Source organism: Mus caroli, unplaced genomic scaffold, assembly GCF_978045245.1.
Source record: "Mus caroli unplaced genomic scaffold, Mus_caroli_1 scaffold_8, whole genome shotgun sequence".
In the NCBI taxonomy this organism is placed as follows: Eukaryota; Metazoa; Chordata; class Mammalia; order Rodentia; family Muridae; genus Mus; species Mus caroli.
The window spans coordinates 38,614,737-38,630,671 of NW_028227263.1; positions in this window are offsets into that span (position 1 = coordinate 38,614,737).

Below are 15,935 nucleotides of genomic sequence, written 5' to 3' on the forward strand. Positions count from 1 at the left end.
CAGGAGGATCCCAGGGTCTCACTGATCAGACAGCTCAGCTAAAATATCAAGCTTCAGTTTTTGTGACTGTGCAAGTCTGTACAGCACCAGAAGCAGAAAGCTTATATTTTATAATCTCACTGGGCTGCCAGCCTAGTCAAAACTACAAGCTTCTGATTGTTCATGAAGCCCTGTCTCCGGAAATTATAGTTGATAGAGATATAGAAAGACACCCAACATCTTCTTCTGGCATCTTCATAAACATGTACAATCACAGGGACCCACACACATGTAGAAAATACCCCATAGGTAGAACAACAATATTAACTAACTGGACCCCTCCCCCCCTCAGAGCTCCCAGGGACTAAACCATCAAAAGAGTATACATGAATGGTCAATGGTTCCAGCTACATATGTAGCAGAGGATTGTCATATCTGATATCAATGAGAGGGGAGGCCCTTGGTCCTGTGGAGAATAGTTGCCCCATGGAAGGGAGATGCTAGAGAGGTAAGGTGAAAGTAGGTGGGTGGGTAATGGAGCACCCTCTTGGAGGAAAAAGGGGAAAGGGGATGGAACAGAGGGGTTGTAGAGAGGAGAATGGGAAGGGGAACAACATTTGAAATGTAAATAAATAAAATAAAAAATTAATAAAATAAAAGATGCACACACTATACAAACTACCAATGCACCTGAGCATTTGTGTGTACTCTACACAAGCACATGCAAGCGTGTACACACACTCAATTATAAATAAGTAAAAGTCAGAGTGAAACAGGTTCAAAGACAAACATGTAGAACCATGGGTTAGAAGAGGGAACTTACTTGTAGTAACAAGTCTATACAACTATAACCTAACTTTTGATAAAGGTATCAAAATCATAGATTAGAGAAAAGGTAGGCTATTTTAAAAAATGATGCTGTTCTAATTGATTTCCACATACTGAAAAATGAAACTAGATTAATAACTTTCACCATACAAAAATCAATTCAAAATGGATCAAAAAAAACTGCATGATGTGTAAAGTTTCAAAAGGGGAAGAAAAAAACTTAAGTAAGATATTGCAAGATGCAGGCATAGGATGCAAGGGCAGTCTGGACTGTATCATCTATCACCCCAGAGATCACCAAGGTTGATTCCACTAATGTCTGTCTGGCTAGCAGATGTTGCCTTTCTCCATTACCAATTCATCTTCATTTCTCTAAAGCTGCCATTCAGTCAAAGAAGATGGCCTTCCCCAGTAGGGCTATTCTTCAGGCAAAGATACATGTGTAGCTACACCCCTCTGATAGAACCTTGAAAAGCAAGTCTTCAAGATAAAGTCAAAACAATGTCAATAATCAATAAAATTATATGACATTTAAAACTTCTGCATAGTAAAGGAGTTGACATCAGAGCAAAGGGGTAGCACACCTAATGTATGAAGAAATTCAATAGTGTGCCAGCTGCACATTAGAGAGTAAATTGTTATCCAAAATATATAGATAACTGTAAATTTGCAACACTAAAAATAATTATTAAATCAACAAAGGATCTAATGAGCTACATAAACTGATCTCAAAGGAATTGCAAATAGCCAATAAACATTTGAAAAATTGTTTAACTTCCTTGAGGGCACTTGCTTCACTATGTATATAGCAGCTTTATTTGATAGCCAGAAACTGGAAACAACCTAGAAGTCCCTCAACTGAATAACAAGGGAATCATGAATTTTGCAGACAAATGGATGGAAATTGAGAATATCATCCTGAGTAAGGTAACCCAGACCCTAAAGGACATGCATGGTATGTACTCACTTATAAGTGGAGATTAGCCATAAAGTTCATGATAACCATACTACATTATACAGACCCAAAGAAGTCAAATAACAGTGAGGCCCCAATGGAGGATGCTTGAATATTTCTCAGAAGGGGAAACAAAACAGATATTGGAGATGGATGGGTGGAGGGAGGGAGGGAGGGAACTGCATGAGAGAGGGGATGAGGAAAGAAGTGGGAGGGGAAATCAGTTATACAGAGAGCAAGGGAAGGAGTACAGAAATCAGTGGTGGGTAGAGGTGGGTGGCAATCTCTGGGATGTTCCAGAGACCTGGGACAGGGGAGGCCCCAGGGTGTCTAAGGGGGTGACTCTAGCTGAAAGTCCTAGCAGTGGAGAATATGAATCTTACAGTGACCACTTCCTGTAGTCAGGCAGTACTCCCAGTGCAGGGTTAAGGACAGTGACCCACCTACCAAACCTTAAACCTAAAATGTGTCCTGTCTACAAGATTTTCAGGGATAAAAATAAGAGCGAAGATAGAGGGAATGGCCAACCAATGACTACCCAAATTGAGACCCATCCTATGGGTAAGAACCAATACCTGACACTATTAATGATACTCTGCTATTATTTTAGACAAGATACTAGCATAACTTAACTATCTCTGAGAAGCTCCACTCAACAGCTGACTGAAACTGCAGAGACCCACAGCCAAACATTAGATGGAGCTCAGGGATTCTTGTGGAAGAGTTGGAGGAAGAATTGAGGGACCCAACGAGGATAGAGACTCCATAAAAAGACCAATAGAGTCAACTAACCTGGACCCTAGGGACTCTAAGAGATTTAGCCACTAACCAAAGAAAGAGCATGAACTGGTCGTAGGTCCCCAGAACATATGTAGCAGATATGCAGCTTGGTCTTCATGTTGGTGCTATAACAACTGGAGAAGGGGCTGTCACAGAATTTGTTGCCTGACTGTGGTCCCATTCCCCTAATTGGACTGCCTTGTCTGGTCTCAGTGGCAGAGATGTGCCTAGTCCTAGCACATAGATCCCATGGGGAAACTTCCCTTCTCAGAAGCAAAGAGGAGGGGGTAATGGGGGGAAAGCTCTGAGGGGGTATTGGGATATTGGGATGTAAAGTGAATAAATATTTTTAAAAAAAAACTGCAAATCAAAACTGCTTTGAGATTCAATCTCGCCAGAGTCAGATAGCTATTCGTAAAGAAAGCCAAGACAGAAAATGCTGGTTAAGATGTGGGGAAAAAAATCTCAGGAGCTTCTAGTGGGGATTATCTTTTGTTCAGCCACCATGTAAATGAATAAAGACTTTATTAAAAACTATAGCTATGATATGACCTACTATACCACCCTTGGGTATACACCAAAAGCCTTTCTATCAATATAATGAAACACACTTGCACATCCATGTTCAGTGCTAGACCAACTCAATGAGGAAACAGAATTAACCTAGATGTTCAACAGCAGTTAAACATGACAAAGAAAAATTGGTACAATGGAACTTTATTCAGCCATTAAGAAATCTTGACATCCACATGAAATGGACATTAAAAAAAGCAAAGCTATACTCATACAGATAAATGTCTCATACTTAATCTCCCATATAAATCCTAGGTTTAAAATTCCATCCATGCATCCCTCCTTCCTGTGTGTGTATGTGCTTGTGTGTGTGTGTCTGTGTGTGTGTCTGTGTGTCTGTGTGTGTGTGTGTGTGTGTGTGTGTGTGTTGTGATGACTCTAGAGAGGGGATTTAGAGGAAGAACAAAATATCTTAAGATGAAAAGATCAAGGTAATAAACCTTTTAAGAGAGTGGATTATTATCCAGAATATATAAAGAATTGAAAATTTTAAATACTAAAAATAATTGTTAAAACAATGAAGGAATTAATGAGGTAAATAAACTGATCTCAAAGGAATTGCAAATAGCCAATAAACATTTTCAAAATTCTTTAACTTCCTCAAGGGCACTTGCTCAACTATGTTTATAGCAGCTTTATTCATAATAGCCAGATGATAATAAAATGCATTTGAAAGCAGAAGAAGGCACTATTTGGTGAGGTAGAAACCATCAATAAAGATGTTGGGGTGTACAGTAGAGGTGTAGGATAAATTTGAACAAGGTGTAATGATGCTTATTATGAAAATGCATAACGAAGTCCATTACTTTATACACTAACTAGAAAAAGTTTAAAAAGGTGATTAAAAGCAAGACATTGTATCTAATAACAATGTAAATTTTATAGCAAATAATGTTAGCTTTGTTTAAAGAAACATTTGTTTAGAATTTATAGTATGCAAACATTTTGAACATAGTTCTTTCTCTATCTTGACATTTAAAAAGGAACAGGGGAAAACACCTAGGGGAGCCATCTTGGGTCCCAGATCCCTCAAAGACTAGTCTGCACAGGGGAGAGTGCAGACTACAGAAGCTACACAGCTTCTGGGACAGGCCCTGTTTCCAGGTCCAGACATCCGGAGACCTTCCCCACCAGAGGCGAGGTGTCCACCCTGCCCCAGAGGGCTCTGCCAGAGCACCTGGGGGAGCTGTCTTGGGTGCCAGATCAATCAGAGACTAGTCTGCGCGGGTACAGACTACAGAAGCTACAGAGCTTCTGGGACAGGTAGAAGTGACACAGCTTCTGAAACAGACCCCGTTTTCCAGCTCCAGACATCCAGGCACCTTACCCACCAGAGGAGAGGGCTCTGCCGGAGGACCTGGGGGAGCCATCTTGGGTCCCAGATCCCTCAGAGATTAGTCTGCCCAGGTAAGGAATACAGAAGCTACACAGCTTCAGGGACAGGCAGAAGTGACACACCTTCTGGGACAAAGCCAGTTTCGGGCCTTCATCTTCTGCCAGGAGGCAGGTCCGAACGCCAGATATCTGTGCACCTTCCATGCAAGAAGAGAGCTTGCCTGCAGAGAGTATTCTGACCACTGAAACTTAGGAGAGAGCTAGTCTCCCAGGTCTGCTGATAGAGACTAACAGAATCACGGGAGGAACAAGCTCCAACCAGAGACAACTATAACAACTAACCCCAGAGATTACCAGATGGTGAAAGGCAAAGGTAAGAAGCTTACTAACAGAAACTAAGACCATTCACCATCATCAGAACCCAGCACTCCCATCTCAGCCAGTCCTGGATACCCCAACACACCCAAACAGCAAGACTCAGATTTAAAATCATATCTCATGGTACTGGTAGAGGACATCGAGAAGGACTTTAATAACTCACTTAAAGAAATACAGGAGAACACTGATAAAGATGTAGAAGTCCTTAAAGAAATACAGGAAAACACAGCCAAACAGGTGATAGTATTGAACAAAACCATACAAGACTTAAAAAAGGAAGTAGAAACAATTTTTTTAAAAAAGCCCAAAGCAAGACAACTCTGGAGCTAGAAACCCTAGGAAAGAAATCTGGAACCATAGATGTGAGCATCAACAACAGAATACAAGAGATGGAAGAGAGAATCTCAGGTGCAGAAGATTCCATGGAGAACATTGGCACAACAATCAAAGAAAATGCAAAATGCAAAAGATCCTAACTCAAAACATCCAGGAAATCCAGGACACAATGAGAAGACCAAACCTACGGATAATAGGAGTAGAGATGAGAATGAAGATTTTCAACTTAAAGGGCCATCAAATATCTTCAACAAAATTATAGAAGAAAACTTCCCAAACCTAAAGAAAGAGATGCCCATGAAATTAGAAGAAGCCTACAGAACTCCAAATAGAATGGACCAGAAAAGAAATTCCTCCCGACACATAATAATCAGAACAACAAATGCACTAAATAAAGATAGAATATTAAAAGCAGTAAGGGAAAAAGGTCAAGTAACATATAAAAGCAGGCCTATTAGAATTACACCAGACTTCTCACCAGAGACTATGAAAGCCAGAAGATCCTAGACAGATGTTATACAGACACTAAGAGAACACAAATGCCAGCCTCGGCTACTATAGCCAGCCAAACTCTCAACTACCATAGATGGAGAAACCAAAGTATTCCATGATAAAACCAAATTTACACAATATCTTTCCACAAATCCAGCCCTTCAAAGGATAATAAAGGGAAAACACCAACACATGGATGGAAACTACACCCTAGAAAAGGCAAGAAAGTAATTCTTCAACAAACCAAATAGAAGACAGCCACAAGAACAGAACCCCAACTTTAATAAAAAAAAAAAAAAAAAAAAAAAAAAAAAAAAAAAAAAAAAAAAAAAAAAAAAACAAGAAGCAACAATTACTTTTCTTTAATTTAGCTTAACATCAATGGACTCAATTCCCCGATTTAAAAAAAACATAGACTAATAGACTAGCTACACAAACAGGACCCAACATTTTGTTGCTTACATGAAACCCACCTCAGGGAAAAAGAAAAACACTACCTCACAGTGAAAGGATGGAAAAAAAAATTTCCAAGCAAATGGTCCGAAGAAACAAGCTGAAGTAGCTATTCTAATATCGAATAAAATTGACTTTCAACCCAAAATTATCAAAAAAGACAAGGAGGAGCACTTCATAAGCACCAAAGGTAAAATCTACCAAGAACTCTCAATTCTGAATATCTATGCTCCAAATTCAAGGACAGCCACATTCATTAAAGAAACTTTAGTAAAGCTCAAAGCACATATCCCACCTCACACGATAATACTGAGAGGCTTCAACACCCTACTCTCACCAATGGACAGATCCTGGAAACAGAAACTAAACAGGGACACATGAACACTAACAGAAGTTATGAAACAAATGGATTTAAATCATATCTACAGAACATTTTATCCTAAAACAAAAAGATATACCTTCTTCTGAGCACCACATGGTACCTCCTCCAAAACTGACAATATAATTGATCACAAAAAAGGACTCAACAGATACAAAAATACTGATATTATCCCATGCATACTCTCTGATCTCCACGAACTAAGGCTGAACTTCAATAACAACATAAACAATAGAAAGTGGAAACTGAACAACACGCTATTCAATGATTCCTTGGTCAAGGATGAAATAAAGAAGTAAATTAAAGACTTTTTAGAGTTTAATGAAAATGAAGCCACAACATACCCAAACTTATGGTACACAATGAAGGCAGTCCTAAAAGAAAAACTCATAGCCCTGAGTGCCTCCAAAAATACTAGAGAGAGCATACACTGGCAGCCTGGCAGCACACCTAGAAGCTCTAGAACTAAAGGAAGCAAATTCACCCAAGAGGAGTAGACGGCAGGAAATAATCAAACTCAGGGCTGAAATCAACCAAGTGGAAACAAAAAGAACTATTCAAAGAATCAACCAAGGTTTTTTTTGTTATACCAGATGAATTTGCATATTGCTCTTTCTAATTCATTGAAGAATTGAGTTGGAATTTTGATGGGGATTGCATTGAATCTGTAGTTTGCTTTTGGCGAGATAGCCATTTTTACAATGTTGATCCTGCCAATCCATGAGCATGGGAGATTAAAAACTGCATGGTACTGGTATAGTGACAGACAAGTAGACCAATGGAATAGAAGTGAAGACCCAGAAATGAACCCACACACCTATGGTCAATTGATCTTCGACAAGGGAGCTAAAACCATCCAGTGGAAGAAAGACAGCATTTTCAACAAATGGTGCTGTCACAACTGGCGGTTATCATGTAGAAGAATACGAATCGATCCATTCCTATATCCTTTTACTAAGGTCAAATCTAAGTGGATCAAGGAACTCCACATAAAACCAGAGACACTGAAAATTATAGAGGAGAAAGTGGGGAAAAACCTAGAAGATATGGGCACAGGGGAAAAATTCTTGAATAGAACAGCAATGGCTTGTGCGGTAAGATCGAGAATTGACAAGTAGGACCTCATGAAACTGCAAAGCTTCTGCAAGGCAAAAGACACCATCAATAAGACAGAAAGACCACCAAGCGATTGGGAAAGGATCTTTACCTATCCTAAATCAGATAGGGGACTAATATCCAATATATATAAAGAACTCAAGAAGGTGGACTCCAGAAAATCAAATAACCCCATTAAAAAATGGGGCTCAGAGCTAAACAAAGAATTCTCACCTGAGGAATACCAAATAGCTGAGAGGCACCTGAAAAAAATGTTCAGCATCCTTAATCATCAGATAAATGCAAATCAAAACAATCCTGAGATTCCATCTCACACCAGTCAGAATGGTTAAGATCAAAAATTCAGATGACAGCAGATACTGGCGAGGATGTGGAGAAAGAGGAACACTCCTCCATTGTTGGTGGGATTACAAGCTTGTACAACCACTCTGGAAATCAGTCTGGCGGTTTCTGAGAAAATTGGACATAGTACTACTGAAGGATCTGGCAATACCTCTCCTGGGCATATATCCAGAAGATGTCCCAACCGGTAAGAAGGACACATGCTCCACTATGTTCATAGCAGCCTTATTTATAATAGCCAGAAGCTGGAAAGAACCCAGATGCCCCTCAACAGAGGAATGGATACCAAAAAATGTGGTACATTTACACAATGTACATTTACACAATTACTCAGCTATTAAAAGGAATGAATTTATGAAATTCCCAGGCAAATGGTTGGACCTGGAGGGCATCATCCTGAGTGAGTTAACACAATCACAAAAGAACTCAAATGATATATATTCACTGATAAGTGGATATTAGCCCAGAAACTTAGTATACCCTAGATATAAGATACAATTTGCAAAACACATGAAACTGTAGAAGAACGAAGACCAAAGTGTGGACACTTTGCCCCTTCTTAGAATTGGAAACAATCATCCATGGAAGGAGTTATAGAGACAAAGTTTGGAGCTGAGACAAAAGGATGGACCATCTAGAGACTGCCATATCCAGGGATCATCCCATAATTAGCCTCCAAACGATGACACCATTGCATACACTAGCAAGCGTTTGCTGAAAGGACCCTGATATAGCTGTCTCTTGTGAGACTAGGCCAGGGCCTAGCAAACACAGAAGTGGATGCTCACAGTCAACTATTAGATGGATAACAGGTCCCCCAATGGAGGAGCTAGAGAAAGTATCCAAGGAGCTAAAGAGATCTGCAACCCTGTAGGTGCAATAACATTATGAACTAACCAGTACCCCGGAGCTCTTGAGTCTAGCTGCATGCATATCAAAAGATGGCCTAGTCGGCCATCACTGGAAAGAGTGTCCCATTGGACACGCAAACTTTATATACCCCAGTACAGGGGAACGCCAGGGCCAAAAAGTGGGAATGGGTGGGTAGGGGAGTCAGGGGGAGGGTATGGGGGACTTTTGGGATAGCATTGGAAATGTAATTAAGGAAAATACATAATAAAAAAGTATTAAAAAAAAAAAAAGAATCAACCAAACCAGGAGTTGGTTCTTTGAGAAAATCAACAAGATAGATAAACCATTAGCCAGACTAACTAGAGGGCATAGTGACAGTATCCTATATAACAAAATCAAAAATGAAAAAGGAAACATAACAACAGAACCTGAGGAAATCCAAAACATCATCAGATCCTACTACAAAAGGCTATACTCAACAAAACTAGAAAACCTGGATGAAATGGACAACTTCCTAGACAGATACCAGGTACCAAAGTTAAATCAGGATCAGATTAACGATATAAACAGTCCCATTTACCCTAAAGAAATAGAAGCCATCATCAATAGTCTCCCAACCAAAAAAAAAAGCCCAGGACCAGATGGGTTTAGTGCAGAGTTCTATCAGACCTTCAAAGAAAACCTAATTCCAACTCTTCTCAAACTATTCCACAAAATAGAAACAGAAGGTACTCAACCCCATTCATTCTATGAAGCCACAATTACTCTGATACCTAAACCACAGAAAGACCTAACAAAGATAGAGAACTTCAGACCAATTTCCCTTATGAATATCGATGCAAAAACACTCAATAAAATCCTTGCAAACCCAATCCAAGAACACATCAAAACGATCATCCATCATGACCAAGTAGGCTTCATCCCAGGGATGCAGGAATAGTTTAACATACAGAAATCCATCAACGTAATCCACAATATAAACAAACTCAAAGACAAAAACCACATGATCATCTCATTAGATGCTGAGAAAGCATTTGACAAAATTCAACACCCCTTCATGATAAAGGTTTTGGAAAGACCAGGAATTCAAGACCCATATGAAACATAATAAAAGCAATCTACAGCAAACCAGTAAACATCAAACAAAATGGAGAGAAACTCGAAGCAATCCCAATAAAATCAGAGACTAGACAAGGCTTCCCACTTTCTCCCTACCTATAAAATATAGTACTTGAAGTTCTAGCCAGAGCAATTCAACAACAAAAGGAGATCAAGGAGATACAAATTGGAAAGAAAGAAGTCAAGATATCACTATTTGCAGATGATATGGTAATATATATAAGTGACCCCAAAAATTCTACCAGAGAACTCCTAAAACTGATAAACAGCTTCAGTGCAGTAGCTGGATATAAAATTAACTCAAATAAATCAATGGCATTTCTCTACACAAAGGAAAAACTGACTGAGAAATTAGGGAAACAACAACGTTCACAATAGTCACAAATATATAAAACACCTTGGTGTGACTCTAACTAGGGAAGTAAAAGATCTGTATGATAAGAACTTCAAGTCTCTGAAGAAAGAGATCAAAAAAGATCTCAGAAGATGGAAAGATCTCCCATGCTCATGGATTGGCAGGATTAATATAGTAAAAATGGCTACGCTGCCAAAAGCAATCTACAGATTCAGTGCAATCCCCATCAAAATTCCAACTCAATGCTTCACTGAGATAGAAAGAGCAATTTGCAAATTCATCTATAAAAATAAAAAACCTAGAATAGCAAAAACTATTCTCAACAATAAAAAAACCTCTGAAGGAATCACCATGCCTGACCTCAAGCTGTACTACAGAGCAATTGTGATAAAAAGTGCATGGTACTGGTATAGTGAGAGACAGATAGATCAATGGAATAGAATTGAAGATCCAGAAATGAATCCACACACCTATAGTCACTTGATCTTTGACAAGGGAGCTAAAACCATCCAGTGGAAAAAAGACAGCATTTTCAACAAACGGTGCTGGTACAACTAGCGGTTATCCCGTAGAATAATGCCAATTGATCCATTCTTATCTCCTTGTACAAAGCTCAAGTCTAAGTGGATCAAAGATGTTCACATAAGACCAGAGACACTGAAATTAACAGGGGAGAAAGTAGGGGAAAGCCTCGAAGATATGGACATAGGGGGAAAATTCCTAAACAGAACAGCAATGGCTTGTGCTGTAAGATCAAGAATGAACAAATGGGACCTCATAAAATTGCAAAGCTTCTGTAAAGCAAAAGATACCGTCAATAAGACAAAAAGGCCACCAACAGATTGGGAAAGGATCTTTACCTATCCTAAATCAGATAGGGGACTAATATCCAATACATATAAAGAGCTCAAGAAGCTGGACTCTAGAAATTCAAATAACCCCATTAAAAATGGGGTTCAGAGCTAAACAAAGAATTCTCAACTGAGAAATAACGAATGGCTGTGAAGCACCTGAAAAAATGTTCAGCATCGGTCACAAGTTCCTTCCGGTCAGTGCCAGCACCGGGTCACCTTGGGTGCGGAGTCAACAGACACCCCCAAAGTTCCCTAGAGGACTCTCCACACGATCTTAGGACCACCGGTGAGTGGAACACAATTTCTGTTCCAATCTAATCATGCGGGACCTGAGACAGCATGAGGGGAGCAGAAAACCCGGCCTGACCAGGGTCACAAGTACCTTCCAGGCGGCGCCAGCAAGGGGTCACCTTGAGCCCAGAGTTAGCGGACACCCCCAAGGTCCACCCCCATAGTTCTACCGGAGGATCCAGCAATACATCTCCTGGGCATATATCCAGAAGATGATCCAACTGGTGAGGACACATGCTCCACTATGTTCATAGCAGCCTTATTTATAATAGCCAGAAGCTGGAAAGAACCCAGATGTCCTTCAACAGAGAAATGAATACAGAAAATGTGGTACATTTACACAATGGAGTACTACTCAGCTATTAAAAAGAATGAATTTATGAAATTCCTAGGCAAATGGATGGACCTGGAGGGCATCATCCTGAGTAAGGTAACCCAATCACAAAAGAACTCACATGATATGTACTCACTGATAAGTAGATATTAGTCCAGAAACTTAGAATACCCAAGATACAAGATACCATCTGCAAAACACATGAAACTCAAGAAGAACGAAAACCAAAATGTAGACACTTTGCCCCTTCTTAGAACTGAGAACAAAACACCCATAGAAGGAGTTACAGAGACAAAGTTTGGAGCTGAGATGAAAGGATGGACCATCTAGAGACTGCCATACCCAGGGATCCATCTGATAATCAGCCTCCAAATGCTGACACAATTGCATTCACTAGCAAGATTTTGCTGAAAGGACCCAGATATAGCTGTCTCTTGTGAAACTATGCCGGGGCCTAGCAAACACAGAAGTGGATGCTCAGAGTCAGCTATTGGATGGATCACAGGGCCCCCAATGGAGGAGCTAGAGAAAGTACCCAAGGAGCTAAAGGGATCTGCAACCCTATAGGTGGAACAACAATATGAGCTAACCAGTACCACCCACCCCCCAGCTCGTGTCTCTAGCTGCATATGTATCAGAAGATGGCCTAGTCGGCCATCATTGGAAATAGAGGCCCATTGGTCTTGCAAACTTTATATGCCTCAGTACAGGGGAATGCCAGGGCCAAGAAGGGGGAGTGGGCGAGTAGGGGAGTGGGAGAGAGGGTATGGGGGACTTTTGGGATAGCATTGGAAATGTAAATGAAGAAAATACCTAATTAAAAAATAATACATCTTTTAAAAAACGTTCAACATCATTAATCATCAGGGAAATGCAAATCAAAACAACCTTGAGATTCCACCTCACACCAGTCAGAATGACTAAGATCAAAAATTCAGGTGACATCAGATGCTGGTGAGGATGTGGAGAAAGAGGAACACTCCTACACTGCTGGTGGGATTGCAAGCTTTTTCAACCACTCTAGAAGTCAGTCTGGAGGTTCCTCTGAAAATTGGACATAATACTACCGGAAGATCCAGCAATACCTCTCCTGGGCATATACCCAGAAAAAGTTCCAACTGGTAATAAGGACACGTGCTCCACTATGTTCATAGCAGCCTTATTTATAATAGCCAGAAGCTGGAAAGATCCCAGATGTCTCTCAACAGAAAAATGGATACAGAAAATGTGGTACATTTACACAATGGAGTACTACTCAGCTATTAAAAACAATGGATTTATGAAATTCTTGGACAAATGGATGTATCTGAAGGATATCCTCCTTAGTGAAGTAACCCAATCACAAAAGAAGTCATTAGATATGCATTCACTGATAAGTGGATATTAGCCCAGATACATAGAACACCCAAGATATAATTTGCAAAACACAAGAAAATCAAGATGAGGGAAGACCAATGGGTGGATACTTCATTCATCCTTAGAATAGGGAATAAAATACCCACGAAAGGAGTTACAGAGACAAAGTTTGGAGCTAAGACGAAAGGATGGACTATCCAGAGACTACCCCACCCGGGGATCCATCCCATAATCAGCCACCAAACCCAGACACTATTGCATATGCCAACAAGATTTTGCTGAAGGGACCCTGTCATAGCTGTCTTGTATGAGGCTAGGCCAGTGCCTGGCAAATACAGAAGTGGATGCTCACAGTCAGCTATAAGATAGAAGACAGGGCCCCCATTGGAGAAGCTAGAAAAAGCACCCAAGGAGCTGAAGGGGGTCTGCAACCCTATAGGTGGAACAACAATTGGAACTGACCAGTACCCCGGAGCTCTTGTCTCTAGCTGCATATGTATCAAAAGATGGCCTAGTCAGCCATAACTGAAAAGAGAGGCCCATTAGACATGCAAACTTTATATGCCCCAGTACAGGGGAATGCCAGGGCCAAAAATGGGGAGTGGATGGGTAGGGGAGTGGGGGTGTGGGTATTGGGGACTTTTGGGATAGCACTGGAAATGTACATGAGGAAAATACCTAATAAAAATTTTTTTTAAAAATATCACATGGAACTCTCTAAATATGTATAAATGATTTTTATGTTTTATGTATCAGTTAAAAATAAATTTAAATAAAATATTCAACAAGAATACAAAAAAAAAAAGAAAAGAAAATACCTAATTAAAAAAAAGAAAGAAAGAAACAGTGATCCAATGAAGCATTGGGAATAGTACAGTTGAATAGTTATTTAATAATTTTATATGAGTCAGTTCAAAGCATGAAGGATATTTAAACATCCATGGAATTATCTCAACAATATTCATAATTAACATTTTTCAAAACATTGGAAATAGAACATCACATGGAATTTAGGAACAAGGAAGGGATGTTTGGTTCACCCTAAAAGAGAACATTGGCTTAGACATAATGTTGGCTTTGGAGCTAATTATCTTTAATAACTATATTTTCTGTCCAACTTAGGAGTACACTGTTCCAGTGAAAACAATAATACTGAATTAAAATGTAGGTCACTAATACAGACATGTATGCATGCAGCCAACCATCAGACTAAGCTTGGGGACCCCAGTGGATGAGTTAGGGGAAGGACTGAAGGAGCTGAAAGGGTTAGCAACCCCACAGAAAGAACAACAATATCAACTAACCAGATCCCCCAAAGCTCCCAGGGGCTTAACCATCAACCAATGAGTATACATGGAGGGACCCATGGCTCTAGCTGCTTATGTAGCAGAGGATTGACTTATCTGGCATCAATGGGAGGGGGAGCCCCTAGGCCCTGTGGAGGCTCGATAACCCAGCGTACAGGAATGCTAGGGTGCTGAGGTGCTGGGGGATGGGGGGTCAGGGTTGGTGGGGGAGCACCCTCATAGAAACAGGGGATGGGGGAGAGGACATGGGGGTCAACTGGAAGTGGGGAAAACATTGGAAATATAAATAAAAATAATGAGCTGGGCGTGGTAGCACACGCCTTTGATCCCAACACTCGGGAGGCAGAGGCAGGCAGATTTCTGAGTTTGAGGCCAGCCTGGACTACAAAGTGAGTTCCAGGACAGCCGGGGATACACAGAGAAACCCTGTCTCGAAAAACCAAAAAAATAAAAAATAAAAAAATAATGTAGGTGACTTACACATAAACAAATATTACATCTCTTCCTGTAGCACCCTAAAGTGTGACTACAAAAGACACAATGATGCTCAGGAAAGTAGTTCCAAGCACCTGCTTCTGATGTCACAGATGATCACAGGATTGCCCATGCTAATTATAATTATTCAAATCAAGTTACAAAACCAACTAGATATCTGAAGTTCTAATACTGTCTGTTAATAATGAAGAGAATGAAACCCTTGGGATTTTAAGAAATATCTCAGCCAGCAAAGTCTACATGAAAACAGACACACCCAATTTTCTTGTCTCATTGGATTTTCTCCCACTGGAGTTTCAATTATATGCTAATAAAGATGAGTGTGTCTCGTGGTAAGGTATTTATGGTCTAACATCACAAATAGTCCCGAGACCTGCATAAGAAAGTCCTATTATAGGAAGATAATTCCTGGAACCTGTTCATGCTGCAATATTTGTCAAGCAGGTAACATTCAATTTTTCTTTTATATTGATACATAAATTACCAAGTGGAGGCCTCAGGCTTCTTCTGAATTAGTCAGTCTTGGGCCAGAAGAAGAACATCATCTCTACCTCTTTTATTAAATAATGTCTTATTTAATCCTTGAGAGTTTCATACAATATATTTTTGTCATATTTATTCCCTTCTAACTTTTCTCAGATCCTTCCCCACCTCCTCCTTCATACTCAACCAACTCATATACTCTCCCTTCCTCCCTCCTTCTCCCTCTCCATCTTGCTCACCCGCTCTCCATCCCCCTCTCCCTCTCTCTGTGTATGTCTGTCTGTCTCTGTCTCTTGGTGTGTATCTCTCTCTCTCTCTCTCTCTCTCTCTCTCTCTCTCTCTCTCTCTCTCTCTCTCTCTCTCTCTCTGTCTCTCTCTCTGTGTGTGTGTGTGTCTGTCTGTCTGTCTGTCTGTCTGTCTGTCTGTCTCTGACTGTCTTTGTCTCTCTGTTTCTCTATCTATGCTTTCTCTTTCTTTTTTCCTAAACCTACCCTCTCCAGTTAGTGTTGTCAATCTACTACTGGGTGTAACTCCTGTCTTGGA